Below are 17,221 nucleotides of genomic sequence, written 5' to 3' on the forward strand. Positions count from 1 at the left end.
CGATATCTCGTTTATTAAATTCTTGCCCTACCATTAAAACAGCAACTTCACTTGAAGTGGATGCATTATATCTTCGTGTGTGTTGATCAACAGGTTTTTTATCTGACCGCATGACAATTCTTAAATCAACACAATCACATGGAATATGTTCTATAGTTGATTTGAGATTTCGTATATAAGTATTGTTTCGATGAAGCATCAATTGAAGTTCCGTTATTAAATCATTGTCAATGTTATTAATATTGTTACATCGAGTTTGAGCTTGAAGATTCATATCTTCAATAAAATAAACTTGTAAAAACTTCTCTTGATTTTCTTCAACGGGATAAATACTACCGTAGTGTGATAAACTTGTCCTTGAATTTTAAATGTTGGCATATATATTTCTTCCCCACAAACACTGATTATAACTCTGAACAATCTCCTCATTAACCACACTTTTTCTTAATCGCATTCTTTTTAAGTTAACCGTTGACCGGCTTAATTGAGTCTTTTTTCTTTTTGGCATAATATTTTTTAACAATTAATTTTATAATAAAATTATTAATTGATTTTATGATTAATCTGCTATTAATTTATTTTATTTACGGACGCATATAAATTTTCCTCACATTTATATCACTAACGCTCACTATTCTTTATCATCTCTAAGAATTCATAATCGTTATGACAGCTTTCTCTTAATATTTTATTTTATGGTTATGATTCATAAAACAAACGAATGTCTGATTTAAAAACAAATGAATGTTTTTATTCACAAACAAATGATAAGCAAATAAATGACAGATTTACATAACCTATTAACTTAATAACATCAGAGTGAACGTGTGCTTGGTTTATTTGTACCTAAATATAATGGCAAATATATTGGATAATTTTCCAATGAACAATCCACTTAGCTTCAGTCAACCTTATGAGTAAGTCTTTAATATTTCACTTCTTCATTAATCAATAAGATATTTGAGTGAAATTTTATTATTCAAAATGTTTCTATAGCTATCAAGGAGTCGTTGTGGAGAACTATAGAATTAAAAAATTGAATGGAAGGGATTATTTTGTGTTTTCGGCTCAAAAAAAAGTTGATTTAATTCATATCCTGTACGGAAGAGTGAGATCATCAACTAAAATAGAAGAAATTATACCAAATCGGGTATTTATTTTTATTATAATTCATAATATTTGGAGAGAAACAGTGTAAATGAGAATTTTTGTTTTACCAATTTTTTTATTTCAACAGATTTTCACTGCATATCATACAAATATTGAAATTGGTATACCGTTTGAGGACATGGGGATAGATGATTTTTCTTTCCTTAGCTTTTCAATAATCGATTTTAGTGTGATTAAATTTTATAATTATTATCTTACTTCACAATTTGATGATTTGGACGATTTGGAATTTGAGTACATGAAAACTGAAGCAGAGAATGAAAATGAATTGGAAGAGGAATCAGAAAATAAAGATTTATCGGAAACTGAAGATGGATCGGAAAATGAAGATAAATTAGAAAATGAAGATTAATTAACTTATATCACTAATAATTTAATGTATTGTATTTTAAATCTTTCGTTAAAATAAAATTTTTCTTGTTAACTAATGAAATTAATCAATAATAATAAAATAATTAATAAAGTGTTCCACCCACGCATCCGCCTACGCATCCACCCACGCATCCACCCACACATCCACCCACGCATCTACCCACGCATCCGCCCACGCGATGGTAGATGGAACTAAATTCTCAAAAAAAAAAAAAAAACGTAATACCCTTGATGCCGATAAAAAAAAATGAATTAAAGAAAAATGCTCGTCTTTTGTTTTTATGGGCGGAAAAAATGTTTATCTAAGTTAGATAGAAATAAAATGGTGAAGGATTGATGGAATTCGAAAAATAAGTAGCCTATAACCATCTACAATTCATTACGCGTCGAATGGTCCTAGTCCCATGTCAATATGTTCAGTAGTTTTTGCGTGATTGACGGTCTACGAAACCCACTTTCCCTATATATATATATATATATATATATATATATATATATATACATATATACATTATGATGCCTTTTCCGGCACTGGCGTCGACAGGACCGGATCAGGTCAACAAAAATTAATTGGCCTACCTGGTTCGTAGATTTGGTTGGGCGCCAGGAACTCAATGTTCCACGGGTCGATCTCGCTGTTGATCTTCGTTGGGCGGCGGGTTGGTGTTGAAGAGATTCAAAAATCGAATAACGGCAATCGACGGACAAAGAAATCGAAATTGGACGATGGGATCGGTTAATCAGAGCAACAACAATAAAAAAAATAATTGAGGCGTGCACTTCTAATCCAGCAACGGTTTATTCAACAACAAATATATTCTGTCGGCAATGTCGCATTAATAACAAAAATTATTTTAACGCAAAAATAATTCTAACGAAAAACTAGTGCTAACGCAATGATTCAACATTTCAAAATAAAACAAATTACAAAAAAAAATATTCGAGCAACCAAAAAAAATTACAAAGTCTTTTCTTAAAAAAAAAAATATTAATTAATTCAACTCGCCAAATTTATTCAAAAATTTTCAAAACAAATAATTAACTCAACTCGCCAAATTTATTTAAAAATTAAAAAGGAAATAATTATTTCAATCGCAAAATTTTATCAAAAATTTCAATCACAAAATTTTATCAAAAATTTCAATGGCCAAATTTAATAACAAAATCTCAATCGCAAAACTTTATCAAAAATCGCAACCGCAAAATTTATTTACGAAGTCTTCTCTTTTTTTTTTTTTTTATTAAAAAAAAATAATAATTTCAATCGCAAAATTCAACCAATAATTTCAATCGCAAAATTTTTTAATACACAAATTTCTAGAGAATATAATAAATTCAATCGCAAAAACCTAATAAAGATCTCAAAATTATCCAAAATAATTCAAATCGCCAAATGGTTCAACAATGACAAGAAAAAAAAAACAAATTATGCGAAGTATTCGAATTAGTCAACTTATTTTACAAAGCAATTTACTAAGCCGCTTTGTCGGGTATTTAAAGCTCGAGGTAGGTAAACAGTACTTATAATCCCGACCAAAAATTCCACACACACAAACACGTGACTCAACGGTACCGTGCCGCAGAGTGTCGTCACTAAGCTTCAAAAATACCGCACGGAATTTATTTAGTTCCGTGCAACTCGAATTATAAACAAATTATTTTAACACGACGAAATTCGCGGTGATGACACCCTGGGGCTAATAAAGACAGCGACCAGACTTACCCTGCAGCTACCGTAGACGTCTCGGGCGATGCTGGTAAGTAGGCGAAGTTGGCGGCAAAACTGACGGAAGAGCGTCGATATCTCGGCGATGGCGTGTCCGGGGTCGTAGTGTCCAAAACAATTCGGCGAAATATTTCACAATAATGTACACAATTGTACTCACGTCAGCGACAAATTAAAAAAAAAATTAAACAGCAAAAATAATCAAAAAGTGAACTGCACGATGCCACAGTCACGGCGTCCAGATCAGAATTCATTGTTAATCAGGCTGCCTCCTCGGCAACACATGCTCTTTTCTTTTCGGTTCGTTCCCAAAAACTCGCATCCAATCAGCTCACAGCTTCTTCTAGCCGGCCGTTGTATTACGGGATGCGTCCAGTATTCCGTTGCGATCGATGATTGGTCGATACTTCGATTAGTGATCAGCCTCGTGTTCAGATGGCGCCTCGCATACTTGTTGTTGATCGCTCTCCGTCGTCATTGGTCCATTCAAATTTTCTCGTCGTTCCATCCTCGCGGCCAGATGTCACGTTGATCGTCGATGGCTCGTAGAAATTCACGGGTCGTCTGATCGCTATAGTCTAGTCTCACTCACTCATGCATTCAATAATAGTTCACACTCATTCCGGTATTCTTTTTATTTAAATTTTTAATTCAAATTCGGCGCGTTTTCTTTTACTAATTTTACCTCGAGCTTGTCATTCTAATCGGGAGGCTGCTTGGGGCGACACAGGCGCGTCGAATCTCTGCTTTTCCTCAGCTTAGCCAACCTAATAATTTTAAAACTCGGAATTTCAAATTTTAGAAAATTTTCTCATGTCACAACACCCTCCCCCAGACGTCGACTGGGAGCCACAAGGGTCGCTTAATCGGTACCATTGGTCCTACCACCTGAGGTAAAGGTTAGGTTGCGACAAATAAGGATCGAAATTATACAATAACGAACAAATTTATTATCAAAATACAATATAGTTACTCCGCTCTGCGGCACGTTCACTTAAATTACTAATAGCAAGTCGCGGCAGCGACTATCGAGCACAAAAGAACGCAACGGCGTAATAATAATAAAAAAAAACTCAGTACTTGCCCCCTTCTTGGGCGGCAGAGATCAGGCGTCGCTCGGCGACGGCAAAACGCAACGGCGTATATCAAAAAAACTAAATAAAAAAAATGACACACAAAACAAACGAAATAAACATCTTTGGCCGACGTATCGGCCACCAACGCCTATTCGGCAATGGCTAGTGGCGTAGTGGCTAGTGGCGTCCGTGACGGAAATCGCCGACTCGGGGCGGCAAACCAATTATGGTGGGCTTGCATCGAGAGCATTCCTCGACGTAGAACTCTCGTTGGCTGCAGTGAGCACAGAGGCGAGCTGGGCGTACAGCCTGGCTTCGTAGTTGGACCTCCTGCAATGGGTACAATCACACACATAGAACATGCCCGATAATACAAATACAGGGAGTCCTCGAGCTTCAATTTCAATCGTCTGATTCGGCGGCGTTTACAGGTGCGCGTACGAGTCACAACGCTTTAACATGTTGGCGACCAGTTGGTCGGCCATTTTGGTCAATTAATTCGTAAACGACAGGTGAGATTACATTAGAAAAAGTATACGTCTCTTCGGAATATTTACGTGCGAGTTTCGACGAGAAACGATCGGCACCTCGGGACAACACGTGTTGTCTAACTCGGACTACATCCCCGACGGCGAAGCGCTCATCTCGATGATGACGATTATAATAGCGGGCCTGGCGTTCGAAACTACGCCCTAAATTGTCGGCTACCAGGTCGTGAAGTTGAGTCAGTCGAGTCAGACGGTTCTCCCAAGCGGTTGTGTCAGGGCAGGGGATGTCGATGTCACCTTCGACCAGTTTTCGGTAGTATTTCGGCGGTCTGGGTTGCCAACCATAATTCAGCATGGCCGGAGATACGTGTGACGAGCTGTGAACAGCGGTATTGTACGCGTGTCGAAATTTGTGGACATGTTCGTCCCAAAGTCGGTGATCTAAATCGACGTACGAAATAATCATCGTCTTCAAAACTCGATTGACGCGTTCGACAGGGTTCGCTTGGGCGTGGTACGGTGGTGTTCGGGAGTGATGGATTCCATACGCGCACGCAACTTCTTCCATCAATTTGTTCACAAATTCAGTACCGTTGTCGGTCAGCAACACTTCGGGACAACGGAAACGATGTACAATCAATTTATCAAATTCTCGAATGATCGTTGGTCCATCAGCTTTCCTAATCGGGCATAGTTCAATCCATTTTGTGAACAGGTCTTGAAATACGACCATGTACTTGAATCGGTTCTTATTGGCCGGGAATTCCATACAATCGGCGGCGACAACTGTCCAAGGCGTATGAACGGTTCGTCGACACATTAGTCCAGCGGGTGATTGCTGCGAAACCTTCGCAGTCTGGCAGACGGGACATTCAGCGACGTATTTACGCACGTCTTCGTCCACTCCTGGCCAGTAATAGTCGACTGCGACTCGATTAGCCGTTTTCTCGACTCCTAAATGACCAGCTTCAGGTGGATCGTGATTCTCGGCGATTATGCCCCAATGCGCGGCTTTTGGTGGAACTAGTTTCCAGGCTTCCAGGTCCTCGACGACCTGCGCGATCATTCGATTCGGCTTAAAGCGGTACAGGCGGTCCTCTTCGACTCACCATCCTTTCCATCGTCTCGGATTATCCAATACGTCTCGTTTGCGTCGTGTGTACCAGTCATCAACCAACTCAGCAACTGGTACATCACCAGGTTCAGGTTCTTCGTCGACCACGCAGATATCATCGTCGGTGTCGAATTCGTCGCGTTCGAACATTCGGGACAAGGCATCGGGGTCATCGTTTAACGAACCCTTACGATACTCGATCGGAAATTGATATTCAGCTAATCGCATCGCCCATCGGCTCAGCCGAGGCGTCTTACTTTTTAGATCACGCAGCCAACGAAAACTACTGTGATCCGTGATCACTTTGAAGCGATAGCCTTCTAAATATCGGCGAAAATGTTCGCATGCCCATAATACGGCTAAGCATTCACGCTCTGTTGCTGAATAGTTCCTTTCGGCCTTATTCATGATCCTACTCGCGTAAGCTACAACTTTCTCACCACCCTCGTGTTCTTGCGTTAAAACAGCGCCTAACCCAGTCGCACTAGCGTCAGTCTGTAACACAAAGGTCTTCGAAAAATCGGGACACGATAACACTGGAGCCGTGGCCAACGCCACTTTCAGGGCTTCGAATGCAGCGTCTTGTTCGGCAGTCCAAGTCTAACGGACTTTCTTACTCGTCAGTCTCGTCAACGGTTCAGCAATAGTCGCAAAGTCAGGAATAAAACGTCGATACCACGACGCCATCCCAAGAAATCGTCGCACTTGTTTCATGTTCCTCGGTCTCGGGAAGTCCAGCATCGGTTTTACTCGATCTGGATCGACAAGCAGGCCCTGTTCGTTTACGCGGTAACCTAGATAACGGACCTCGTCCGTGCAAAATTCGCATTTGTCAACGTTAATTTTCAAATTTGCCTCGTTCAAGGCATCGAACACTTCGTTCAGAGCATCCACGTGCTCTTCGAAGGTTTCCGTGACGACAATCAAATCGTCCAGATAGCCAAAGACCTTAAGTCCGCGTCGTCGTCCTAACATTTTGTCTATGAGTCGTTGGAAATGCGGTGGAGCTCCAGCCAACCCAAACGGCATGCCAACGTATTGGAACATACCCCGGCCTGGAACGCAGAACGCGGTGTATTCGCGACTTGCGGGGTCTAATTTTACTTGGTGATACGCGTGTTTCAGATCGATCTTAGAAATAAATTTAGCTCCGCTCAGTTGATCAAGAATCCAAGTCATCAAAGGTAACGGGTATGCGCACGGTTTCGAAATGGCGTTTAGTCGTCGAAAATCCAAGCACATTCGATATTCGCCGGTTGCTTTCTTTACCATGATTACTGGATTGCACCAGGCGCTCGTCGATGGCTCAATGATGCCCGCAGCAAGCAGTTCGTCTACTTGACGGCACATCTCGGACTCGATAATCGGTGACGTCGGGTAGTTGCGTTGTCGAATCGGGTCGTGGCCTTGTACATCAATCGTATGAGTCATCAAATTCGTGAATGTCGTTTCACCAGTGTATTTCACTGATGGCAGTTTACGAGCGAGCAATTCATCGAGAGCATTTTGTTGCTCAGGCGTAATTTCGACGATTGCCGCGACGTCCCTTCCATCAAGGTACGTTTTTAAGTTCCAATCGTACAGCTCGTTGGTTCGTTTCGTCCACCAGCGTCCGGTCTGTCCATCGTAACAGATCTTGAAGGCGGCAATAGCATCCATGCCGAGAATCATATCGTAATTCAGTTTCGGGATTACTCGGACTTCGACGGGTCGCATCTCGTTGTTAATCACGAGCGGCAAGGTAACTAAAGCATGTATCGACATGACTGATCCGTCAGCTACGGCAGCGGTCTTTTTGTTCGTGGGTCGGACGCGAGCGCCTAGTCCGTAGACCCAATTACGCTCGTCGACTTCCTTGATACACGTCACGGAAGCTCCGGTGTCTAACAGCGCTTTAATCGTGCGTTCTCCAATTTGAACGTCCACGAACGGTCGTCGGCCATTCCCGTCAGTCTTCGTCGGACAGACTTCCTCAGCAAGTTCTCGAAATATTCGGGTTCGTTCGTCCGGCGGTGCGCAAATGAAGAGGTGAACAGGCCAATCCTCAGCTTGGTGTTCTTTCGAGCAATAATACGCATTCTTACACTGACGACAGCGCCATAGCCGTTCAGTAGATGCGCATACATTGCATTGATGCATTGATCGAAAGGGGTCGTTCGGTTCGGTTACGGGTCGACAGGTTCGATTCGGGTCAACGGGTTCAAAATTCGGTTCGGTTACGGGTCGATGTACGTACGATTCGGGGTGTCTAGCGTCGGAAGTCTGGTTCGCAGGGCCAAAAGGCTCGATTTCGATGTCGAAGATGTCCGGTAGAGGCAAAGCAGCCGCAGCGGCAACCTCTTTAACCGGAATTTCGATCCCAATTTCGACGGAGATCAGCGGTGGATCGTTTACTGCTGTCCCCGGGGAGCGTTTCCCGGCGACGCAGCCCGACGTTGCTGCCAGCGAGTGCAACCAGGGCACCCAACTGTCGTACAATCTGCTGAACCACAAGTCCAGCAGTAACCGGTTCGAGGAGGGCTCGGACAAGCTGCTCGGAGATGACCTGGTTGGCCACAATTAAAGCAGCACCCTCGGAGTGCGGGATTGATCGTAAATGGTCGTGGCTGGCCCGTCCTATCACGTGGTACGAACGCGGTTGCCGAAGCATTCAACGCGGCCACCTGTTGCGCTGAAGGGGGATCCTCTACAGCTGGTGGTGGGATCAATTGGGCCTTCGCGGGTTTCCCTTTCTTCCGGGACGAATTCGGCGATTTTGGTGGTTTTGGTGGGGACGAAACGTCATCAACCGCCGCCACCTGCGCTCTCGTCGTCTGGTTTGAGGTACGCTGCATGTATCGATCGGGTTGGTACGCCAGCTCTGGCATTACGCTTTCGTTTGGCGTAACCGGGGTGCGAGGCTGCATCCGGCGCCTTGGTCGATCATAGTCTCGTACGAGCCGATAAAGCTCGCCAAACGTCGAGAAATCTTCACGGTGTATCACGACGTGATATTCCGAACGAAGATTATTGTACGCGAAGTTCAATTGTAGGCGTACTGGCAACGGCTCACTAACAAGTGCCCACATTGCTAACAGGGAGTCTAGGTAATCCAAACCTGCCTCCAAAGGGCCCTGAGTTCGGTTTACCACCTCGCCTAAAATGCGACACTCAATATCGGGTTCACCGAAACGCTCTCGAAGAGCGTTACACAAGACGTCGTACGAGTCAATGGCCCCTTTCATGTGGGTCCACCACGTCTTGGCTGCTCCTGTGAGGACTAATGGCATAACAGCCAACACATCGGCGTCATTAAGACCACAGGTCACCTGGCATTCCTCCAGGCGTCGCAAAAACGGTTTAAGCTTCGACGAGTCTTGTCTAGAGAACTTCAAGTTCCATTTGGACACTCGTTCGTACATGGCAGGCTGATAGTGAGCACTTCCAGTACGCGAAAGACCATTACGACTGTCTGTGTCATGATTGTCTCTCGTGATCGGGGAACATCCAGGTTGATGAGTAAGGTGGTTTGCCTGGCTCATCGTGGAGTTCGCTGCGGGCGGGAATCGTACATGCGTCGGACTTCGCATGGTTCGTGGGCTCGGAATGGGTCGCCTGCGCCCTAGTGGAACGCCAGTCGACATAAGGGGTCGCGATTCCATCGGTAAATACCTCCCGGTACTCGTGGGTGTCGTGTTCACCGTCAATAGACCAGTCGCCATTGTCGTAATCGTTGTCGTGGTCGTCATCGTCGTTGTCGCTGCTGCTCCGCAGCGAGGCGGCGAGATAAAGGAATTCTGGACCCCTTTATACGTGATTTCTTCCGAGAATCGCTCGATCGGCTGATCTTCGACGGTCCATACCGTTTCGGGATCAATATTGCGTTTCAATGCACGTAATAATCGGTCACGGAGTATGCCGGATGACCCTAATGGGTTCGCGTTGAGAGTGACCAGCATTTCGCTGACCTGTAGCGAATTTAATGCATAAACCCATTCGTCGGCATCATTCATGGATCGAGTCGTCGACCCCGTTTGATCAATCGTGCGCATTGATTCTTCACGAGCGCTTAATTCCCGGGTCTTACGTTCTAAGTCTAGGACTTCGGCCTGAATTCGAAGTCGTTCAGCCGTAAGTCGTCGTCGCTCCAATACGAGGGGGTCTGGTGCGGTTCGGGAAGTATCCTGCCCCGAGCCACTCGGAGGTGGCGTTATGACGCGATCAGGCAGGGTCGTAGGCGGTCCAGATGCTGGATTAGCGGTATCTTCCCTATTGTTCGTGGCGTCACGGTCTTGTAGGAGTCCCTGATCCTGGGGTACCTGTTCCTTTACGGTCTCGTCGTCCGAAGTCATTGTCGATTGGGTAAATTAACGCGTTGGCCGAGTATTAATTAAAAATTTAGTCGCGACGCGTCGAAATCTCTTCGTGTTGCCCCACGTTGGGCGCCAAAATTTTCGATTTTTTGTAAGACTTTTGAAAGACTTTTTGTCTCAGAATTATTTCTTTCATTAGATGCTACAATGGCGTCCGTGACTTTTGGGACACCCTGTATATATATTAGGGTTTGCCAAAATGTAACTTCCGTGGAGAACCTTTTAAAATTGGAATTTTGAGTTCCACTTTTAACAGGGGCTGCGTTTGGGCATTTCCTGAGATATTTTGGTGTGAGACAATGTATTTGATTTTCATAGAATTTTTTAACAGAAGCTTAGTTTGGGCATTTCCGGTGAAAATTCAAAATTTGGCCGGAAGTACCCAATTAAATCTCCTGTTAAAAAATTCTATGAAAATCAAATACATCGTCTCACACCAAAATATCTCAGAAAATGCCCAAACGCAGCCCCTGTTAAAAGCGGAACTCAAAATTTCAATTTTAAAAGGTTCTCCACGGAAGTTACATTTTGGCACACCCTAATATATATACAATCACAGTTAATATGTACTACTTAAATTAACATTATAAAAATCATGATATTAGAGTCAGTTAGACTGAGGTAGATTTAAGTTGACATTAAATTATTTAAAGTATTTAAAGCTAGTAGCATAAAGTAAGGTAAGAACAGCTGGAGTTTAGGATGTTGAACTTTTCGGGGTCGATGCTGAAGTAGTCCGATGTCCCTTGACTATGATCGGTTGACCAGAGCGAGTAACAATCCTCAAATTCGTCTCTCCTGCTGCTATCCGCTCCTGAAGTTGTTGACGTACTTTCTTCTGATCGTTCCTCTGGAGTTTGGTGTGGTCCTGCGCAATAGAGAGATTTTGGACTGGTAGATGAGGGTTATTCACTCTCGTCGCTCTTATCAGACTATTAATGATCTGGTCAACAGAAGTATTATCAGAAAAGGTAGCCTTAATCGGCCTAGTGTGAAACGAGTTGGATGAAAATTTTCCAATTCTCGAACAGGAAGAGATAGTACAATTGTTGGCAAGAGAATCACAAATTCTCTGTACTCTAATTAGATCATTAGATTGACTCTCACTAGAGGAAGCAGTTGGAGGTTCTTCAATGCCAAGAAATAAGGCATTGTTTCTTCTGGCCAAACGTTCGTCAACCTCACGCAAAATAACGCTACTTCCAGCAGAAGTTTGAATATCAGATACTTTATTTGTTAGCTCCGTAATTTTTTCTTCATATGAGTTTATAGCAGTGGCATACGACGCTGAGTGAGTTTTGCAGTTGGTGATTTTATCTTCAACAATACAGATTCTATTATGAAATTGTTCAGCAAATGTCTTAACTTGAGATTTAAGATCATTTACACTTGATATAACAGTCGCTAGCTCACTCTTGATATCATTTGTAGATGAAGAACCACGCCTACCGCAACATCGTTGGATATTTCCACCAGGTAGAGATCCAGCTTGTTTGGCACAACTCGGATGATAATAAGCTTGACAGTTTGCACATTTCACATGTTCTTTTGCAATGCTTTGCGAGCATCCACGACATTTCGCGCCAGGCACTACATTGGCGGTTTTTTGATTATTTGATTCTGACATGATTGGATTCACTAGTTACGACACTGAGGATAAATTTAATGTTTGTAAACAGAGTGAAGTTGCACTGTCATATACGGATATGCTATTAAGTTAAAGTCACGTATTTTTACGCATCCTTACGAATTAAGCACATAAATACGGCACTGGGCAACTTAAATTGACTAGTGTCACATCACTGGTGAGAAATTATCAAGAAACTTTCTTAATACAAAGTTTTATAGGTTTGATTGATGATGTGAAACAATATAATCTTTTTAGTAACGATATGCCAATGTAATTTTGCATTAAGAGTGTGATTTTTTTCTGTGTTGTTCAGTATAAAATTATTTTTCAAGTTTTGCCATGTGTAGATTGGCTATTTTAACGGCTTACACGCGGCTTACGAACTTTATTAATTCAAGTAATTTAATAGCGCAAACTGATTGTGTAAATTGTTTAAATTGTCAATAGATCACTTACTTACACTTCAAAATGCAAATTATTGCACACCTCATAGCGCGAAGCGCGTGAGGTTGTGCTTTATACTCGACTAGTCAAGGTCAAGCAATTTTGTGATCTTTAAATGCCTCTATCCCAATCATATTACACTTATACAATGATATAAGTAGATGTACACCGGAAAAACACTTAAATTAAACCATCTTTTACTTTCTAAAATCATTTCATGTTGCTATTTTGGAAAAACAAACGTTTTGAAAAAAATTTTACGTGGACATCCGGATGTCACCCCATTTTGGATGTACCAACGATTACTCCCGAACAAATTGATATTTCAAGTCCGGACCTTTTTTATTAGTTTAAGAATTCGATTAACTAGGTCCGTATTTCATATCAGTGGTCTAGTTTACGTATTTTTTTTTTAATTGAATTTTTATTAAAATTCACTACGCGATACAACCGTACAAAGCCAAACGAACTTTTCTTATTTGTCACGTGGAAATTATGGCGCCACTTGATCAAGCTAGATTTTTTTAGACTGCGAGCGCATATGACAAGAAAAAAGAGCGCTGATATTAAAAAAAATATATATATAAAATACTCTGTAAGAAACTACTTAATTATAATTTTTTTTTTTTTTAATCAATTACACAATTAATTTTTTTCTTAAAAAATGAATGAGCGTCATGAGGCGTGCACTTTTGGATTTTCCAAACTTTAATTTATTATGCGAATAACAAATGAAATTTATTTATAAATACGGAGCACTTTAGAGACCATGTTTACAGTTTGGCACATGCGCTTTAATGCAATTATATTGTCTTTTCAGCATATTACGCGCCCGGCGCGCTTTTAAAATTACAGTTAAAACGTAAGCTAGTCGGCTGTATAAAGATTAGTGACGCATGCGTGGCATTGTCCTGGGCTGTATAAAGTTCTATACAGCCTAGTAGATACTGGCGCGTACGCGTATTATTTACAGATTGAGTATCGTCTGCACGAAAAAACCCTCATACGTCCACCTAGGACGACAATACTATTTCAAACAGTAATATTCGCTATGTGAATGTTGAAAATGTTAAAGTATAATAACTAAAAATTTAGACTTTGATATTAATCATTTCTTACTTCAAAAATAATCGCATGATGTGTGAGACTCCTTCTTCATCTCCTCATTTGTAAACCCGGGTAAAAAAATTTATATATAATTTTATATACTTATATGTTATTATATATTACTTATATATAATTATATACGACTTACATATATGATTATATATAATAATATATAATTGGATGCAGTATTTTTTAATAATTATATATAATCATATACAATTACATATAATTATATATAATTGCATATAATTATATATGATTATATATAATAATATATAATTAGATGCAGCATTTTTTAATAATTATATATAATCATATACAATTACATATAATTATATATAATTGCATATAATTATATATGATTATATATAATAATATATAATTAGATGCAACATTTTTTTATATTCATATATAATCATATACAATTACATATAATTATATATAATTGCATATAATTATATATGATTATATATAATAATATACAATTAGATGTAACATTTTTTCAATAATTATATATAATTTCATATAATTATACATAATTAGATATAATCATATATAATTTTATATAATTCTATAGAATTGTACAAAAGTTAAAAACATTATTATATACAATTACATGAAATTATATATGATTATACAAAATTATATATATTTCGTAAAAAAACTGATAAAAGGATTTATTAACTATTAGAAATTTAATTTGTTTGAAGACAATTATTTAGTTTATTAAATTTTAATAAATTTTTTTTACCATTCAACAAATATTTATTTGGAAGGAAAGTACATTTATTACTAGTTAATAAGTATTTATTAATAATTAACAAATATTTATTAAATCTAATAAATATTTTGTTGAGTGAATTTGTTTCACTTGCAATGTCATATGATATGAAGATTGCGTATAAACAAAAATCATCTTTATAAATTATTTGCATTAATTATATTACATTATAATAACGTTTATTGTGATATATCGAATTCTATTACAGCTCATAAATCATTTATTAACATCTAATAAAGCTTATTAAATATAAACAAATCCTTCTATCAGTGCAACTATACGGAAATCACATATAATTATATATGAATCATCTACAATTGTATATAATTTTTTTTGTCTCAGAGTCTGCTACTCTAATGATTTATAATTTATTAATCTATAGTACTTTTTGTGGATGAAATAATAGGAACTGTATTAATTAAGTTAACTTATAAAAATTGATTATGTATAAGATTTGCATTTCTTGTAGATATTTCAAACTCTGCTCTACAAGTAAGTCTCATAGGTAAACAGGTAGCGCGTCAGCCTTTCAAGCGTCAGGTCCCCGGTTCGATCCCCGCGCACGCCGAGTTTTTTTTTATTTTTATAGAAATAACTATATATAATTCTATATAATTATATCTAATTATATATAATTATATAGGGCGATTTTTCATGTATAATTACATATAATCTTTTTTACCCGGGAAGCGAATGCTCGCCCGTGTCAAAGTTAAAAAACTAATTTCAGCCTCCAAATTTTACTCGAGGGCAAGGAGGCTGAAATCAGTTTTTTAGATCTATACATTTGGTTAATGAAACTCCTGACATTAAAATTTCTCCAACGTTCGTATAGCGATGCGGTTAGGTTGTAGTCTCGCGTGCGTTAGGTGTACTGTTCGAATCTCGGTTAGAGCGATAGGTGTTTTTATAAAATTATTTATAAGCCAAGCGTTAAACTTAATTAAGAAGCGTTTACATTTTTCCTCTCTCTCGCCCTCTATTGGATAAACGAAAGAATCTCTGTCATACTTGTACAACAAATGGAATCTTAGAACGCATTTTATGCATGAATAAATGAAAATTTTCCAAAAAAACGCTTCGCTCTTCGATAGATAATTAAATTATCTATCAAAGAGCGAAGCGTTTTTTTTTCGAAATTTTATCACATGAGAAAAACACGTTTGAAAATCAACTATAAACCACTCTTAAGATGAATGAATGTAAATGTGATGTGAAACCTTACCCCCCCCCCTCCTCCACCTACTATAAAAAACTCCGAAAAGAAAAGTAAAAATCAAAATAAAAAAGGCCATTCGGCAGCCGAAATGGAAGTAGATTTTTCAAATAAAAAAAATTGATTTTTAATAAAATAATATAATAACACTGATAATGTATAACTTAATTCACGAGTTAAAAACAAAATTCAATAATAAATTTAAAACTATTTAGAACGAATTTTAGAAAAAAGATTATCTTGTGAAAAAAAAGTTTTTCAAATATTAACCAAAGAATTGCACAGATTATAAGATTTGAATTATAAATGTCCAAATTTCAAGTAACTACTTAGGAACAACAGTTTCCAAGTTAATCAGAATTGTGCAACTGGATAAAATTTTAATTGAAGAAAACAATGGTTAGAACTAATTTGTGACATATTTATTGACAACCTACCCGAAAACATTGCACGAAAGACTGATCAATATCGTAATTATTGAATTTACATCATGATTAAGCTATGATGCAGACATTAATTCTGAAACGGCTGCAACAGTAAAACTGTTTCATTAAACGAACTCTAAAAGAAGTAATATTGAGGCTATTACCACTTCTGAGTAGTGAAAATTGAAGCTTATTAAAAGAGCTTTACGATGCATTTTACTGAATTTTAATATCTTGTCAAGTTCAGTAATTATACCAATTTGAAGTAGTAAAAACATCAATTTTTACGATTTTCAAAATTTCAAAATCCTGTCATTTTTAAATTACTCGCCCGATTAAGCTCATCTTCGAACTTTACCTTGGTCTTGATCTTTAGATAAAGCATGCTGAGTTTGAGAAGAATCTGTCATAAATTGAAAACGCTATCGTGCTGACAAGCCGCGTTATATCGTACAAATAAATAGATATATATATACCAATTTATTAGGTGACGGAATGGTAGTTACGGACAATGTCTCGGATAGCTTAATTGGTAGAGCCTTTGGCGCGTAACCAAATGATCCGGGTTCGAGTCCCGGTCTGGGCTGTCTGAATTATTTTTTCGGTTACCAAAAAATTCCTACTGAGTAAGGTCCCCCCTCCCCCCTTTATCCTTTATTTCCCCAATTCCCAAATTTGTCTTTAATGACAAATTTAGCTATAAATTTAGCTATAAATTTAGCCATATCAAAGCAAATTTTAAGGGAGTTGGGAAAGAACGGATAGGGGAAAGGGGGGACCTACTCAGTGGGAATTTTTCCGTAATTGAAAAAATAATTAGACAGCCCAGACTGGGAATCGAACCCAGATCTTTCGGTTACGCGCCAAGGGCTCTACCAGTTAAGCTATCCGAGACAAGTACTGACTACTTTATTCAGTCACGTATATAAGACCCACCGAGCAAACAACGCCACCGTCCATCTTACGGTAAAGAGCCATAGCAATAAAGACGAAAAGTCCTTAGCCATTTTTTAATCAGACGCATAGATAATTAATTATTAATTAAAATAACGTCCTTTTATGCGTTAGAGAGTGAGCGCTAGTGTCAAGTCAAGTGCGTGCCAACGAAGACTTGCACGTGTGAATGTGTAAGTAAATGTGTGACTACGTTAGCTATAGAAACTAGTTAGTCATACAGTTAGTTGTGTCTTTGTTTGGCACATACTTTACTGGACACTGGCGCTCTCTCTCTAACAAATAAAGAGACGTTATTTTGAATAATTAATTAATTATCTATGCGGTTAATTGAAAAATGGCTAAGGACTTTTCGTCTTAGAATTA

At 39.0% G+C, this 17,221-nt stretch overlaps 1 non-coding gene across 1 annotated transcript; it reads left to right on the forward strand.

The window, feature by feature from the left end:
• The first annotated feature begins 16,414 nt into the window (after positions 1–16,414).
• Positions 16,415–16,487, forward strand: Trnat-cgu. The gene has a single exon. It is a non-coding gene; the product is annotated as a tRNA-Thr (tRNA).
• Positions 16,488–17,221: the final 734 nt, after the last annotated feature.

The sequence above is a fragment of the Cotesia glomerata genome, linkage group LG5 (assembly GCF_020080835.1).
Source record: "Cotesia glomerata isolate CgM1 linkage group LG5, MPM_Cglom_v2.3, whole genome shotgun sequence".
NCBI lineage: Eukaryota > Metazoa > Arthropoda > Insecta > Hymenoptera > Braconidae > Cotesia > Cotesia glomerata.